The sequence below is a fragment of the Micrasema longulum genome, unplaced genomic scaffold, assembly GCF_059751315.1.
Source record: "Micrasema longulum isolate JH-2025_06_02 unplaced genomic scaffold, ASM5975131v1 h1tg002213l, whole genome shotgun sequence".
Lineage (NCBI taxonomy): Eukaryota > Metazoa > Arthropoda > Insecta > Trichoptera > Brachycentridae > Micrasema > Micrasema longulum.
This window is the reverse complement of record NW_028279376.1, coordinates 62,951-79,758: the sequence shown is the minus strand read 5'-3', so window position 1 is coordinate 79,758 and position 16,808 is coordinate 62,951.

Sequence of the window (16,808 nt, the reverse complement as noted above, 5' to 3'; positions counted from 1 at the left end):
TGTTATTTAGATAATTTAAGTTTTGTTATTGCCCTAAAAAACTTGTTTATTTTCAGAATAATTTATTTCAATTATTTATAAAGTACTAGCTGACCCGACAGACGTTGTCCTGCCCGAAAGTTGGCTTGCCTTGGGAAAATACTTTTTATTAATAAGTAGGTACCTAGGTACTTGCTTGTGATTCAATTCCAAAACTAAAATTAGTTAATATTCAAATATTATATTTGAGTAGGTACTTGTTTATGGTTGAATTCCAAAACATAAAATACATATTTTTTTCAAATATAGCATTCTTTTTGCAAACGTCAAACTCCGGTCGTCTCACCAACAAGGGGGTGTACTTACGTAGGAATACGATTTTAAAAAATGTATTGATATTAATATTATTTTAGTGTTACCAAAAATCAAATAAAAAGAAATAAATGGGGAGAAAATATAAGGAATTTAAGGAAAGAATCTGATTGAGATCCACAAAAAACAAATGCTGTTTGTAAATTTTCAAAAACAATTTTTTTTTTAAACACAAAAAAACAACATCTTTCCATTTTTTGCAAATGCATTCTCCTCAAATGCAACCCTAGTAGATCGATGAATAAAACATTTATGCTCCTAATTTATATTTTAAATATTCGATTAAAGATTTTAATACCTACGAACACGCACAGCGCAAAGATCTATCTGTTCGTGATCTTGGTGTGATTCTAGATAAAAAACTTACGTATGAAAACCACATCGAAAATATAGTGAACCGGGCACACAGAAACTTAGGTTTTGTTATCCGCACTTGCCAAGTTTTTAATGATATTGGTAGTATCAAATTAATTTATTTCGCTTACGTTCGTAGTCTCCTTGAATATGCCTCCTCTGTGTGGTCTCCCCAGTATTCCATACACAAGATAAGGCTTGAAAATATTCAGAAAACATTTTTGAGACATCTCAATTGGAGATCCAGATTTACGGACCTTAACTATAAAACTTCTTGTCATAAACATAATATACTTAGTCTTGAGGATCGTCGTTTGTTATTAGATATGGGTATTTTACATGACATTCTTAATGGACGTCTTGATAGTCCTGTTCTGGTTTCTGAGTTGGCCCTTAACGTACCTGGCTACCGCACCCGTCACACGAATCTATCTCTTTTCCATGTACCCACAGTTCGCACCAACTATGCTCAGAACTCTCCTCTGATTCGCTTGACGCGTAATTATAATTTATTTTTCAATAACATAGACATATTTAATTACAGTAAACTCACTTTTAAAACCAAAATTAAAAAACTATTATTTGAAAAAAATTATGTTTCGTTATAAAAAAAAAATATTTATATTTTGACATTATAATTTTAAATTGTTTCTATTCACTCATATCAAATACACACTTACCCTGTCCTTAAACCTACCCTCACACCCATATACAATCACACACATATTCACATACCTACCAAAACCACACTCCACTTTTTTACACACGCATCCTCACACACAAAAAAAAACTCGCACACATGCACTTCTATAAATTATATTTAACTGAACTGGATTTTTATAATTGTATTTATGTGAAAAACTGTTTTGGCTTTATTTTATGTTTTTTTTTATTATGTTGTGTATATTTCTTTGTATTGCTGTTGTTTTTCTTAATAAACAAATAAAATCTATATTTCTCTGAAAACCGCACGTTAATCGGTTAAGCCGTTTAGGAGGAGTACGGTGACATCACACGTACAGAGGAATTATATATATAAAGATGGGTCTGAAAACGGATAATCAGCCGACAAAATTATTTCGAAATTTGTTATTATCTTACAATATATAAAGGCCTTAACCACGCTTGCCTACTTTACAAGGCACCAGGTTCTCGTCGTCCTGGACGTTCTTTGCCGACTGTTCGTTGGTAGTCCATGTCAGAACTACGGGACGCGAACCTGACTTGGGAGGATGCACAGGAGCTTGCAGCCGATAGAGGCTCTTTGCGGACGTTAATCGGTTAAGCCGTTTAGGAGGAGTACGGTGACATCACACGTACAGAGGAATTATATATATAAAGATTAATGGTGCATTAATTTTCTTTTTTATTATTATCTAGTTCAACACTAACCACTTTATTTTTATGATAAGCTGATTCTAAACCAAAATATTAAACTAATTATTTGTAGATGGCGCTTTTATAATTTTTTATCGAAAAATGCAATTTTTACGTTTATTTTCAACGGAAATTTTACAAAACTTGGTTTGCGGAAACTTTACACTATATTGATTGTAACAAATACCATAACAATATATTTTGGGTCCTTTTCACAAAATAGTGTACAAAACAAAAAATAAGATATTTCCGTTTAGAACCACCTTAAATTATTCTCTACTTAACTTTGTTATGCCTATTTATTTGTTTATTTATTTTAAAGAAACAAACAGTCGACAATGATATAATAACTTTTTTTTAAATACAGCTTAAAGACAGACCAGCAAAGTTTCTAAAAAAAAAACATACATATCATTAAATTGTGTTACAGCAAAAGGTGTATTTGTATTAGATTAAGTGTAGATGTGTGTTTATGTGTATGAGTGTGGGAGTAAGTGTTCAGGAGTGTGCATCATTAAATAGTAAGTGGGATCGTATCGCAGCCAGAAATAATAAGTATTATTTTTTTAAAAAATAAATTAAGGGGTAAGTAAAATATATATATAGATGAAAAAAAAACATTATAGTCAGAGCAAGAACGATAGAGGAAAGGGTGTTGTGCATAGTTAGTGCTATAGACTGGCAGATGGAATAAATACTTATTTATATAGAACACAAGAATTTCTCATGTTAATTGTAATATTTATTTAAGTTGTTTCTTTTTTACTTATTGCTTTTATTTTTACTTTCATAGTCATTAAATATTTTAGTTTTAATTAATCTATTAAATTTTAAATTATGTATTACATAATGAATTGTGCACTGCTGTGATTATTTCTGTAAAACATTTTTTCGTAAAAGGTTCTTCGAACCATTGATGTATAAATAAATAAATACTCACTCAAACCTCAATGAACCGTTCTTGAAAAATAACTATTATAAATCGCCGAATATTCCAACGTGTTCTTTCGTCATCCATTCGCTCCGCATTGATGTGACCATCTTATATAATTTACTTTCTCCGCTCAATCTTATTACTTTAATCTATCAAACGCAAACCTCGAGTTCGTAATCATGACACGGGTAATCTTAACTTAATTAAGCTTGAAATTAGTTTGATTGCATTACATTAAACATTGTATTAATTAGTTACGTATAATTTGAAATTTGATGAAGACAAAAACTGACATTGAATTAAGCAATTTATTTCATGCTTGGTTGACACAATTGTTGTCTAAAACAACAATTGTTGTAGATTAAGTACAAATCAAATTTGCTTGCAATGAAATAAAATGAGATACATTATTCAATAAATCCTCCAATTAATAATAAATCAAAATGAAACAGTCATTGCGCCCCACAAAAAAATACCATAGATAAATACAACAACAAACCATCACGCGGTTTGGCTGTAGAGGTAGGCAGAGAGTATAGAACGCCATATCACTCTGTCTTTGCATGCAGACCTTGCTTTCTTCATCTCTGTTGTAATATGTTAATATTAACAGCTCCCCAGAGAGTTGGATCCAGTCCTTGTCTACAAAAATTTGGACAAACTCAAAACGTCGTTGATAAATCCACCTGGTCCATGAAGAAGTATAGAAATTGAAAACAAATTTTCAGGCGTTGCCTTGTATGTAGGTTAGACGAATCTCACCCGCATAAAAAAAGGTTTCAGCTCTTTAACTTCACAAACATCAACAGATGAAAGAATTGAAGGAATATAGATGTTCAAATATGGGGAGAATGGTGAATGTTACACCGTGTATAAAGTGGCCACTTAAACCAGCCATTGACAGGTCATAAGCCATGTAGATGCCTAGACTTCTATATTACCTTTTCTTAAATGTTCTTCATCTCTGTTGTAATATGTTAATATAAACAGCTCCCCTGGGAGTTGAATCCAGTCCTTGTCTACAAAAATTTGGACAAACTTAAAATATTGTTGTATTTTTTTTAATTGATTTATAAATATATTAAGTTTTTCTTTTAATTCTTCTGGTAACTCATTGTACAATTTTCATTCCTCGTACAGAGGATTTTGAGACATTGTTTTTCTTATTAACACTTCGTATCCCGGAGCCGTATAAACAAGTAATTATATACTACGCGTTGTGTCGCGGTCCCGTGTTTTCACGTGGTTTTAAACCAGCCAATGACAGGTCATAAGCCTTGTAGATGCCTAGACTTCTATATTACCTTCTCTAAAGTGTTGTTCTTCTTTGTTGTAATACGTTAATGTTATATTTTGATAAATATAATCACTCATGAAAACAGCGACTGAAAAAACTCAAAATTGATTTTTATTATAAAGTTCATAATTTTGTTATTATTTTGAAACATTTGGCAAAACTAGCTACAAGAATTTCGCTAAAAATCTTATTTAGTTTTCCGACTTGTCCGATTTTCCGATCCGTGTAAACAGCCATTTTTAATATTGCGCGAGTCGTCTCGGCGCCTTGGCATCTATCTAATGGCGCCGTCTTGTATTTGTCTCGTGAATATTAAACTTTTTTATTGCAGATTTTGAAATATTTTTATTTAGATACTGTAGTTTATATATTTGCCATTGAATAGTATTTTAATTACTCGCGTAATTTTAAATGCTGTCTATGAGCTGGGAACTAGAATCCCAACAGCCATTGCGTAATAAATTGTAATTTTAATTGTTAGGATGTTTAGGCAAAAAATATTACTAAGAAAATGAAGCAACATGAATTATTCAGAAGTAATTTTGAGTCATGTCTGTCAATATGTATTTTAAATCTACCTTTTCAATCTGAAAATCGTAGAACTAATTATGGTGTTCAGTCCACCTTGCCTAGAATTCGTAATACTTATTTGGACACTGTTCTTCTATCACTCTCTCGCAGACGCCTTTCCGATACTGTGCGAAAAATACAACTGCACGTTGGACTGATTGATTATGCCTAACCAAAGTCATAAGCTCTCATATATCCCAAAATCTCCAAAGTATTTACATTACTTAAAGAAGAAACTGTTTGATGCTTGTGTTCTCCCTGTACTGACATATGGCTGTGAGACTTTTGTGTTCACGAAAAAAAAAATACACAAATTATCAGTGACACAGAGAGCCATGGAAGAAAGGAGAATGCTGGGTATTTCGTTGAGAGACAGAAAAACCAATACATGGATTAGAGCGAGAACAAAGATCACCGATGTGGTCCATAGGGCTGCCAACCAGTAATGGAACTGGGCTGGTCATATAGCCAGAATCACAGACTCTAGATGGACCAAAAAAGTCCATGAATGGCGACCCAGAACGGGTAGAAGAAGTGTCGGCAGGCCTCAGACAAGGTGGTCTGATGACATAAGACGAGTTGCAGGAAGTGGTTGGATGCGGTTGGCTCAGGATAGGGAAATATGGAGACTAAATTACGATTCTTTCTAGATTACGCTCATGTTTCCATGACTGATTTAAGCTGTGAGCAACTCGATAAACTTAAACGACTTCAGAATACATGCATAAGGTACATTTTTGGTCTTAGAAAATATGACCACATTTCTGATTATCGTAGGCAACTGAAATGGCTCAAAATTAGACAGCGGAGAGACTATCACTCCCTCTCACTTCTGTTCAATGTACTTCATAGTCCTAACGCTCCTATATACCTGTGTGAAAAATTTCAACGCTTATCAGTTCATGGTTTACCTCTTCGTTCTCATTCTCAAGGCACTCTCTTAATCCCAATAATTAATAATTAATCCCGCGATTAACTCCCATACACAATTCCTCTTTCTTCTCTAACTCATATAGTGTCCATGCGGCTCGACTGTGGAATCGTCTCCCATCCATCATCAAAGATGTTACTACATTATCTCTGTTTAAATCACGTCTGAAGAAACATCTCCTTTCTCTTCCTTAATCTCTCCTCCTTTCCTTTTTCCTCTTTCCGCTTTTTTCCTTTTTCCCATTGAGTAATAGTTTTGATTTAAGGTAATTTATAAAGAAATACGTTTATTTCTATTTTTATATATTTTAAACTTTTTAATCTTTTTTTTTTCTATTGAATATGTTATGTAACTTGAATTATAAAAATAAAACTTTTATTTTATTGGTTGGTTGAAATAAATTGCCATTTGGCAATAAGCCCGCCAATGTACAAATAACATTATGTACAAAAAGTTAAATAAATAAAAATAAAAAAATAAAGGGGGAAACCTATGTTCAACATTGGACAAGAGACGGCTGATGATGATGATGATGATGATGAAAGTCGACAAAATCGAGGTCTCGTATTTCCGTTTTCCGCACCCCGAAACTAAACCGATTTTTTTTGGCTTTTGAAGAGAGCGTTTCAGAATGAATTTTTTTGTGTCGTCGCGTTTTGCGTTTATCAAAAATATTTATCATATTTGTATACTGTACGTCCGAAGACGGCAGATGAAATTGGATGCTTTTAATGGTTTTTAGATGGTCCCAACTCCCATAAAAAACAATTTGTTTAACAAGACCAGACAATAATGGCACGTAAATGGTTTACATCTATAGAGTGTAAACAAAACATTGATCTAATGCCATAATCCGGGGAGACAAGAAATTTAATTTTGATTTTGACAGAAAATGACATTTCGATACTTTTTCTAAAAAAAAAACAACGGAATCGGTTCGGTATTGTCTCATTTAAATCCCACTCTACCACAACTCAATTTACATTTTTCCATCACAAGTTATTTACGGCTTTTAAGAAATTGTCTGAAAATTTAAATATTTGAGTAAATAATAAGAAATGTTGTATTTCTCTTTCAAAAAAGTAAAAATAGAGATAAGGGAAAACATACGTATAACTAATGAAACCGTGCACAAAATATTGATTTTTATGAAATAATAATTCATGTAACATTTGTAAATACGTCGGCAATCAACGGTGATCAGGGCCTCAATTATTATGAACGCTTTCTTCACCTGTATTTATCGAGACGGTATACTTAACTTCTGTACTAAATGTATCTACCTTTGTATGTTTTACCTACTTGTCATACCGACATCAAATGATTGAAACAAACCAATGAATGACCGCAAAATTTTATCGTTTGTGGGGCACTGCGTACGCTTCTACAATAGAATACCCGACAGTGCCCTAATTATGACGGACAATAAATTCTAAATTTTCATAAAAAGCGTACTTCAAAAAAAGGCCTATTATGGACTTAATGAGTACATGGAAGATAGCAGTATATGGAACTAATACTATTATTTTATTTGTGTAAGTTTATTTGATTATTTTTGAATATTTTTATTTATTGAAAACTGACTATCTCTTTGTGTTGTTTTGTTTATTTATTTATATATTGACTTTCAATAAGCGTATAAATTATACCCATATTGAAGAAAAAAATAAAAACTGAAAACTTAAACTTACATCATTAATATTTAAATAGTTCTCATTTGTATTTTAAATAGGCTTCTGTGATAAAAAGTGCTCATTTCAGAGCGATTATAAACTCCAATAAGTCCCAATTCAAGCAAAATATTCTCGCTTTAACATGTTTTTTTTATAACTTTTGACAATTACAAAGACAGTATGCTTAACGATCGTCTGTATTTATCTACCGAGCGATTACAAAGCCAGCTCCTTTAACGTCTCGATACGTGCACGCCGGATGATAGTAAAACAGACGGAAAAAATATAAAACTAATTATTTTTTTAAAGCGGCAACTTTCTTACGCCTAGATACTCTTATGTGTTAATAGGCCAGAATCTAGCGACATTATTTTTCGCGTCTAGCCACTCGTTTCGGAAACTGACAGTTTTGTTATAATTTAATTCGACTTCGTAATTTATTTATTTCTCTCTTATGTTTTGAATAGGCTTTTAAGAAAAAAAGTGCCAACCTCAAAACAATAAAAAATTTAAGTAAAACGTAACTAAAGATAAAATTGCTCAGTGGAACAAAATTTTTGTCATTTTTGATGCGTAGATAAACGTATCGAGGGGTTCTAGACCCGTCGGCAGAAACCGATGTACTTACATCAAAACTTGATGGTGGGGGAATCGGTAGTGTATCTTAGTAGTCGGTCGGGAGACTTTTATCTTCAACTATAACGTCATTCTGAAGCTATGTCATTTCAGTGCGTAGATATGTGTACCGTGACGTACGCTTCTCCTCGTTTCACAACGATGTCCCTACCCAAAACTTGAAGGTAGGGGGTCGGTTGTATATCTTCGTAATCGCTAGAGAGAATTTATCTTCACCCATACCGTCTGTAGCTGTAGGTATGACGTCTTTATCTTCCCATCATAATTGAGGCCCATGGTACGTATTCTGATGGGAAGTTAAAATTTATCTTCAATTTTATCTACAAAGTAAAATTAAGTTTTCCGTTTACATTTTTTTTTCTAAACATTACCGGTTACGGTTTCAATTACCGGTTTTCGGCGAAGATATTTTGAATTTTCATACACATATACTCACTTTCGTACATAAATATCGATAGTAGTTTTACCGTCTCAGTTTATACCGGTGAAGATAGCCGTTCATAATCGCGGCCCTGGCGTTGTTCAACTTTGTTTTTCGGCGGCCAGGCAGTCTCGGTACAAAAATATTCGTTCAGTTCATATCCAGAGACATTAGGCTCCTTTGACAAAATATGATTTACCAAAAAAAGTGTACGTAAAGAACAACAAAAAATACGACAGGGGTTTGGTATTAAAACTGTCTCTCCTAATAAGTATTTACGACTTATTATAAAATGCTACCACGGGACCGCAACCCAACTCAATGGATCTCGCATCCAAAGTTGAAGAAGCCCATTTATATATCTCGCTGCACATCTATGTTTTTGATCCGTCTGCAATCTGTGGATATTTTTGTTGGATGTAACAGCGTTCCCCTGTCGCTATTATTAAACTTACGCGACAAGAACTGTCTACCCGTGTACTGAATATAATACTCAACGTATTAATAGTCTGGATACATCCCCAATAGGAAGGTGTACTGCATACCGCATAAAGCTGTATTATACAGATCAGAAAATTGACCAGAAATCTCTGACGCATCCTTCTTACTCGATTCAATTGTAGATCTAAATTTTCCACTAAATTTTAACTTTTAACTTAATTTTAATTTAAAATTTTAATTTGAAGTTTTACTTTTGATTTTAATTTTAACTTTTGATTTCGATTCTTAATTTATACTTATTCATATATACATCTATTTTATTTTATTTTATTTGTCATTTTATATACATATACAATATATATCCTTATAAGGGCGGGCATATTGCGTTAAGGCAATTTCTTCCTACCTACCCAAACCGTTCAGTTTGAGAAAATTATAAATACATGGATATATTGAATCTTACAATTTTATACAAAAATTAAAATCAAAGATTGACAAAAATAAATATAAATATAAAAAAATTTACACTATACTATGATGACAGGAGAGGGGATGGGAAGGAAGGAAGAGGGATAAAGGAACAATTTAAATATTTAGATAGTAACATTTCAATCTTTGCTTAAATGTAAATAAAGAAGGGGCGTCTCTAACATTAGTGGGTAGATTATTCCACAATCGAGCGGCTACTACTGTGAAAGAGGAGGCAAGAAAATTAGAGCGATGACAGGGTATTAAAAGGGTTCTCTCGTTACTAGAACGAAGAGAGAGTCCGTGTTGTAAAAGAGGTTGGATGAGCTCTCTCAGATAAACAGGCGAAGTGGGATTATTTAAAATATTGTGAAGAAGTGATAGAATGTGAATGATAGAATCTACTACCTGCATCTAATAAATTATTGTTGGTTGTGAATTTTTACAAAGAAATATAAATGTTCATGGAAGCAGAGAGAGAGGGAGGAAAGTAGAGTTGAAGCTATACAATGTCTTCTCCCTTTTATGTACTTTTTATTATTATTAATATTTTTACTTTTTTAGAATTCAATTATTTTTCACCTCTCCTCCTGCATTCATAATAAATTAGTGTGAAATCTGTAATTGCTCATACTTTTTTAAATTGTTCTTTTGTACCTTGTTTTATATAAAGACTGTATTATTTCCCTTATAAATAAATCAATCCAAAATTAATTTTTAAATAGAACCTGCAATATGTGTAATCACAAATTAAATTGTATTGATATTAATAACATATCTTTAACTTTCTTTAAAAGTAAAATTTCAAAATAAAAATTCAAGTTATGATGTTGCGCCTTGAATCCGCAGTCTGAATCTAAATTTGTATAATTTATGATTTACATTTTAATATTTATGTGTAAATATCTTTTTTAAATTGTGTTCTTTGGAATTTTGTTATTTATTACTTATTCCCTTTTTTCTGGATTGTTATTATATTGCATCACATTTTATTATATTTTAATCTAATTAATTGTACTGTGTATTTTTTATTGTTAATTATTATGACTTGACACGGGCACAGCCTAAAAAGCCTTAATAAGTTCACTTATATTTAAACGAGTGTAAAACACACCCTCCCTCATTCATTCGCACAGACACACATTTACATACACACACATAAATACAGACGTCACACACATACAATTACGTAAACTCTTTTCTTATATATTATATTATGTTTGGGGGACTCCGTGGTGTAGTGGTCAAGACGCTTGAATCACACACGGAAGGTTCGGGGTTCGATTCCAGGTGAGAGAGAACACAAAAAATAAATCCGATTTTTCTCAAGCCTGGGTGTTCTGTGTTGTAATTCACCACTGTAATTGGGCCTCCTAGGCTGTTGTGGTGCAAAAAAAAAATATATGTATTTTTAAATTTACGGTGGATTTTTTTAATTGGCTCTAGTATTGTTAATATATTTCTACTTATTTTTTTGTAATAGCTGTAAAAATCCCAAATAAAATAAAAATATTTTAAAAAGTGTACACATTAAAAAAACCCAGCAATAGAATAAAATTAACTGAAAAGTTAAGAAATGCTAGTAATTCAGAAACTGCAAATAAAATATGCAAATATAATGAATAATAATAATAATAAATAAAAACAATATATATATATATATATATCGTGGGTATACTGGCAAAAAACGTTAACTCGAAAATATGCGGATTTGACTTAATGATGCAGTTTTGTAAAGTTTTTAACGCTCTACAAACTGGCAAAATACACTAAGTCATATTAAATTTCATAAATCTGTAGTTTTAAAAATAGATTTAAGGTTTAGTCGTATACCCGGTATTTTATTCAGGCTTAATATAAAATTAAGAAACTTAAAATTAAAATCATTTTCTTAAATAAGCACTTAACATCTCACTATATTTAATTAAAATATAAAAGAGTAAAATTATAACAAAACTTAAATGCTTGATATCTCAAAACAGGGATTTGAAAGTTAAAGCTTTTTGCCAGTATACCCACGATATATATGATAAATAAGTACATTTATTATTATACTTTTAAAAAAAAAACGACTTATGTAATAATATTGAAGGTTATTTTAAGATAGTTCAATGGAATCCGAACGAACTTATGAACCCATGCTAAAGCGTCTGAATTCTGGTTTTATTGCAATTATAAATAGACTTAAATAAATTAATATATTAAAAGCATTTATGAACAAACCCCATCCTTGATTTCCTTACTAAATAGGGTAATAATTGCCTGCAGTTGTGAATGGCACTTGCGCCTTATTTCCCGAGGGGTGACAATTTATTACTATGCTCGTTCTATTTTTGGTATAATATTAGGGCTAATAAATCAAATGAGAATCTAACGCAAGGTAGAGCTTTCTATTGGCTGGAGAAAGTCAGTTCTAAGACCGGCATGCAAGGTAAAATGAAGTCATTAGTTTTCTCGCAATTTTTAAAAAATTTAATTTTCTACATAAATGAGGTTTTTATGTACAGCACCATCAAAAAGTAGCTAAATACCATAAAAAGTACGACTAGCGGACCTAGCTGAAGGTTAAATTATGGGAAAATCTCAATAAAGGATAAAAATTGACATATCTCTTATACAACTTGAACTACGGAAAGTAAGGTCCAATAATTATCAAATGACCTCCTCTATGTGCAAATTTGCTATGGCGGGTTCAGTTCCAGTCACCCTGTTACTCTTCAGTTAAGTCAGAGGCTCATCTTTATCTATCTGCCCACGCCCACGGTATAAAATGATATTATCTTTTCTGACAAAATTAAAAAATACGCCACTTGAAAATTTTCAGGTTGTTCACTATTCTATAAACAATGTTTTCTTACACGCGGTAAAATTAGAGCTTTTATTTATATGGCGTAGTTTCTCAAAAATGCATGAAAAAAAAAAATTTGAATAACGTCACGAGTTCTTATGAATCAACCAATGATAGGGTGTTGTGATTTCCGGTTTACGGGAAGCCAATTCGCCAATCAGCAGAACTCACCGTAGAGCACTTGTGACGTCGCAGGCGGGGTAATTTCATGATTGCGAAACTTTAAAAAATCATAGCGATTATACGATACATATAAATATTTTTCTTAAATTTGGATTAGTTTAATAGTATATTACAAGTATGTTTTTTTTAAATCACTAAACTTTTAACAATATATTTTTTATTTTAAACTAATATTTTAAATAATCACACTTCGCCTGTTTATCTGAGAGAGCTCTTCCAACCTCTATCACAACACGGACTATCTCTTTGTTCTAGTATCGAGAGAACCCTTTTAATACCCTTTCATCGCTCTAAGTTTATTGCCTTCTCTTTCACAGTAGTAGTTGCTCGATTGTGGAATAATCTACCCACTAATGTTAGATACCCCTTCTTTATTTACATTTAAGTCAACATTGAAATGTCACTATCTAAATATTAAAGTTGTTCCTTTATCCTTCTTCTTTCCTTCCCATCCCCTCTCCTCTCTTCATAGTATAGTGTTTATTTTTATACATTTTTATTTTGTTAATAAGATTCAATATGTCCATGTACTTGTAATTTTCTCAAACTGAACGGTTTGGGTAGGTAGGAAAAATGGCCCTACGGCAATATGCCCACCCTTATGCCTATACAAATTGTATATGTATATAAAGTGTTAAATAAATAAATAAATAAACTTCATAATTTTAATCGTTTACTAATCAAATATTTTGCGTAGATATTTCATATATCTGTAAATGTTGTGTGGTTTTTGTAGCATTGTTTTGAGTTTCAGATTCTATATTGCTCCGAACAATAAAATTTAAATTGTCAGGTCCAAAGCGGCGATATTTCTAGCTGCCCGAGATCCTTATCAGCCGATCAAATGAGGCCCGTAAGGCTGATAAAACGAGGTCCGGAAGACCGATTGCGTGATAGAATTTTCTAGCCTGTAATAAAGTGTTTTCTGGTTGTTTAATATGTACATTTTTTTTAACAAAACAACAAGAAACATATACATTATAACCACGGTTTTTCAGGGCCAGAATGCGAAACTTCAGAGTAACATTCCTTATGGTAAGTTTTGAAAAAAATCCTAAAATATTTTTTTCCAAAAAGTCATTAAAAAAAAATTGTAATCTCAAAATGTAGTAAATCTTTAATTTCTCGGACAAGCAGTCCCTCCACAAACCCCTACCCCTCTCCTACCCAGCCGCTTACCCTGGCCGCGTCTGGTGCGTATCGCATCGTTGGTCAAATACGTTTTTATCGCAACTTTTTTTGTCGGAGAGGGGTAGGTGTTTGCGGAAGGGATGCTAGTCCGAGAAATCAAAGATTTACTCCATTTTGAGATAATAAATATACAGGGTGTTCTTTAAACCCTGTCACATCCGAAACCACGATGATCAGTATAGGCAAGAAGAAATATTAGCATTTTTTTTTTTTATTTAGAACGAATAAATTTAAAAAAAAAACAAACAAAAAAAAACTCGCGGCCGTGCGGTTGACGGTGTATCACACTCCATTCTCCCTGCTCGTTTCTCCCCTGCAGAAGTAAGCAATCATTTGTTTTTTTCTATATTTTATTTTTTAAGATTTTAGTCGTTCTAAAAATTTATTTTAATGTGCCAATATGTCTTCTTGCTCATACAGATCATCGTTGTTTCGGATGTGACAGGGTTTAAAGAACATCCTGTATATATTTATTTTTTTAATGACTTTTAAGGAAAAAAAAATAGATTTTTTTTAAAGCTTATCATGAGGAATTTTCCTCTAAAGTTTCGCGGTCTGGCCTGGAAAACTCTTGTTACATAAAAAGCTTTGCTTTAATTTATTATTAAAGCCCCTCATTCAGAGTCTCGTAACAGGGTATGTGAAAGTTCTGTCGACCCTCCTACGAGTATTACATATTCTCTTGTGAAATAAATTAACTGGGTTTTGTGCTGTGAGGGATGTCAAGTATGAAGGTCCCCGAAATTCTAGTGCGGGGGTGCCAAACACGCATCACCCACGCATTACCAGTGCCTCGATTATGATCGCTATCTTCATCTGTATATATCGAGATGGTATACTTAACTTCTGTACTGTATGTATCTTACCTCGGTGTGTTCTACATACTTGTCATATCGACATCATATGATCGAAACAAGCCAACGGAATGACCGCAAACAATTACTCCGCGTTCCTTACGTCATTAACATTTAAAATAGTTCTTATTTATATTTTAAATAGGCTTCTATAATAAAAAGTGCTCACTTCAAAGCGATTATAAACTCCAATAACTCCAATTCAAGCAAAAAATGCTCGCTTGAACATGAATTTTGCATGACTTTTGGAAATCACCGAGACGGTACACTTAACGATCGTCTGTATGTATCTACCGATCTGTACCGATCGGCTACAAATCCGGCTCCTATAACGTCTCGATACATACACTCAGAAAGATAGTAAAACAGATGGAAAAAATATAATAACTACATATTTTTTTTAGAGTGGTAACTTTCTGACGCATATAATATGTGTCTGACGCCTAGATACTCTCATTTGTCAATAGGAGAGAACCTAGCGACAATATTTCCACATCTAGGCGTTCGTTTTATTAATGTGACAGTTATGTCGGAATTTAATTCGACTTCAAAACTTACTTATTTCTCTTTCATATTTTTAATAGGCTTTTAAGAAAAAAAGTGCCAAGCTCAAAACGATTAAATTTTTTAATAAATCATAAAAGGAAGAATTGCTGGGTGGAACAAAATTTTTGACACTTTTAATGCGTAGATAAACGTATCGAGGGGTTCTAGACTCCTCGGTATAAAATGATGTACTTGCATCAAAACTTGATTGTGGGGGTATCGATACTATACCTTTGTCGGGAGACTTTTATCTTCAACTTTGACGTCATACTGAAGCTATGTCATTTTAGAGCGTAGATATGTGTTCCGTGACGTACGCTTCCCCTTGATTCATATCGATGTACCTCCCCAAAATTTGAAGGGGGTAGGTAGTATATCTTTACAATTGCTAGGGGGAATTTATCTTCAACCATTCCGTCAAGGTGAAGGTATGACGTCTTTATCTTCCCATCATAATTGAGGCCTAGCATGCATTTAAAAAACTCTCTGCCAATTTTAACGCACCTTAAAGAAAATCATATGTATTAGGCGTTAACATGGGTTGTTGTTGACTTGTATGTTTTTACTATTATTTATTATTATTTTATTTGATTACGAGCCTTCAAAATGGAATTCCAAGTAGACTTCTGTTCGCGTTCAATCGGGGAATAAAGCTGTTCACGAAATTTGCGCAGTGTACGGTGAAGGCGCTATGAATGTATTTTTATTTATATATTCGTTCAAAATTACACTCGTTTAAATATTAATTAACTTATTAAGGCTTTTTAGGCTGTGCCCCTGTCAATCCATAATAATAAACAATACGTACTAAAATTAATTAGATTAAATTATAATGACATGTGATGCAATATAAATTATACAGATGTACATAGATTAATTATAAACATAAATACATAGTGTTTAAAACTGTATGAACACTTTGTTAATTACCTCTGTTTATTAAGTTAGTCTTCTTTGTTTATTCTTAAGTATAGAAAATATATTGTTAAGTACTTAAAAACACATCTTTCCATTTTTTTTGTAAATGCATTCTCCTCGAATGCAAACCTGGTAGATCGATGAATAAAATATTTATGCTCCTTACTTTTTTTTTACATATAAGATTGAAGATTTTAATATCTACGAACACGCACAGCGCGAAGATGTATATTTCTCTGAAATTCGGTGACATCACACGTACAGAGGAATTATATATATAAATATGGGTCTGAAAACGGATAATCAGCCGACAAAATTATTTTAAAATTTGTTATTATCTTATAATATATGAGAGCCTTAACCGCGCTTGCCTACTTTACAAGGCACCAGGTTCTCGTCGTCCTGGACGTTCTTTGCCGACTATTCGTTGGTAGTCCATGTCAGAACTACGAGACGCGAACCTGACTTGGGAGGACGCACAGGAGCTTGCAGCCGATAGAGGCTCTTTGCGGGCACCATATGCTCCAACTAGGAGCGGACATGGAATGATGAAAAATCAATCCATCCGATCTTATTTTATCGTGCCGTGTGGAATTTTTACGATCGTATGAAATGGGCCATCTAGTTTAGTTCGTCTGTACCCCCAACCCCGAGTATATACACATTAGGGTGACCAGATTTGTCACACAGAGAAAGTACATTGACCTGGTGTTGGTTCAAAAATGAACTAATTCCGCATTTAAAAAAAAAAGTTATTTTCCTATCTGTAACAAGTAGACACCGATTTAAAATAATGATAATTCTTCTGCATTTTT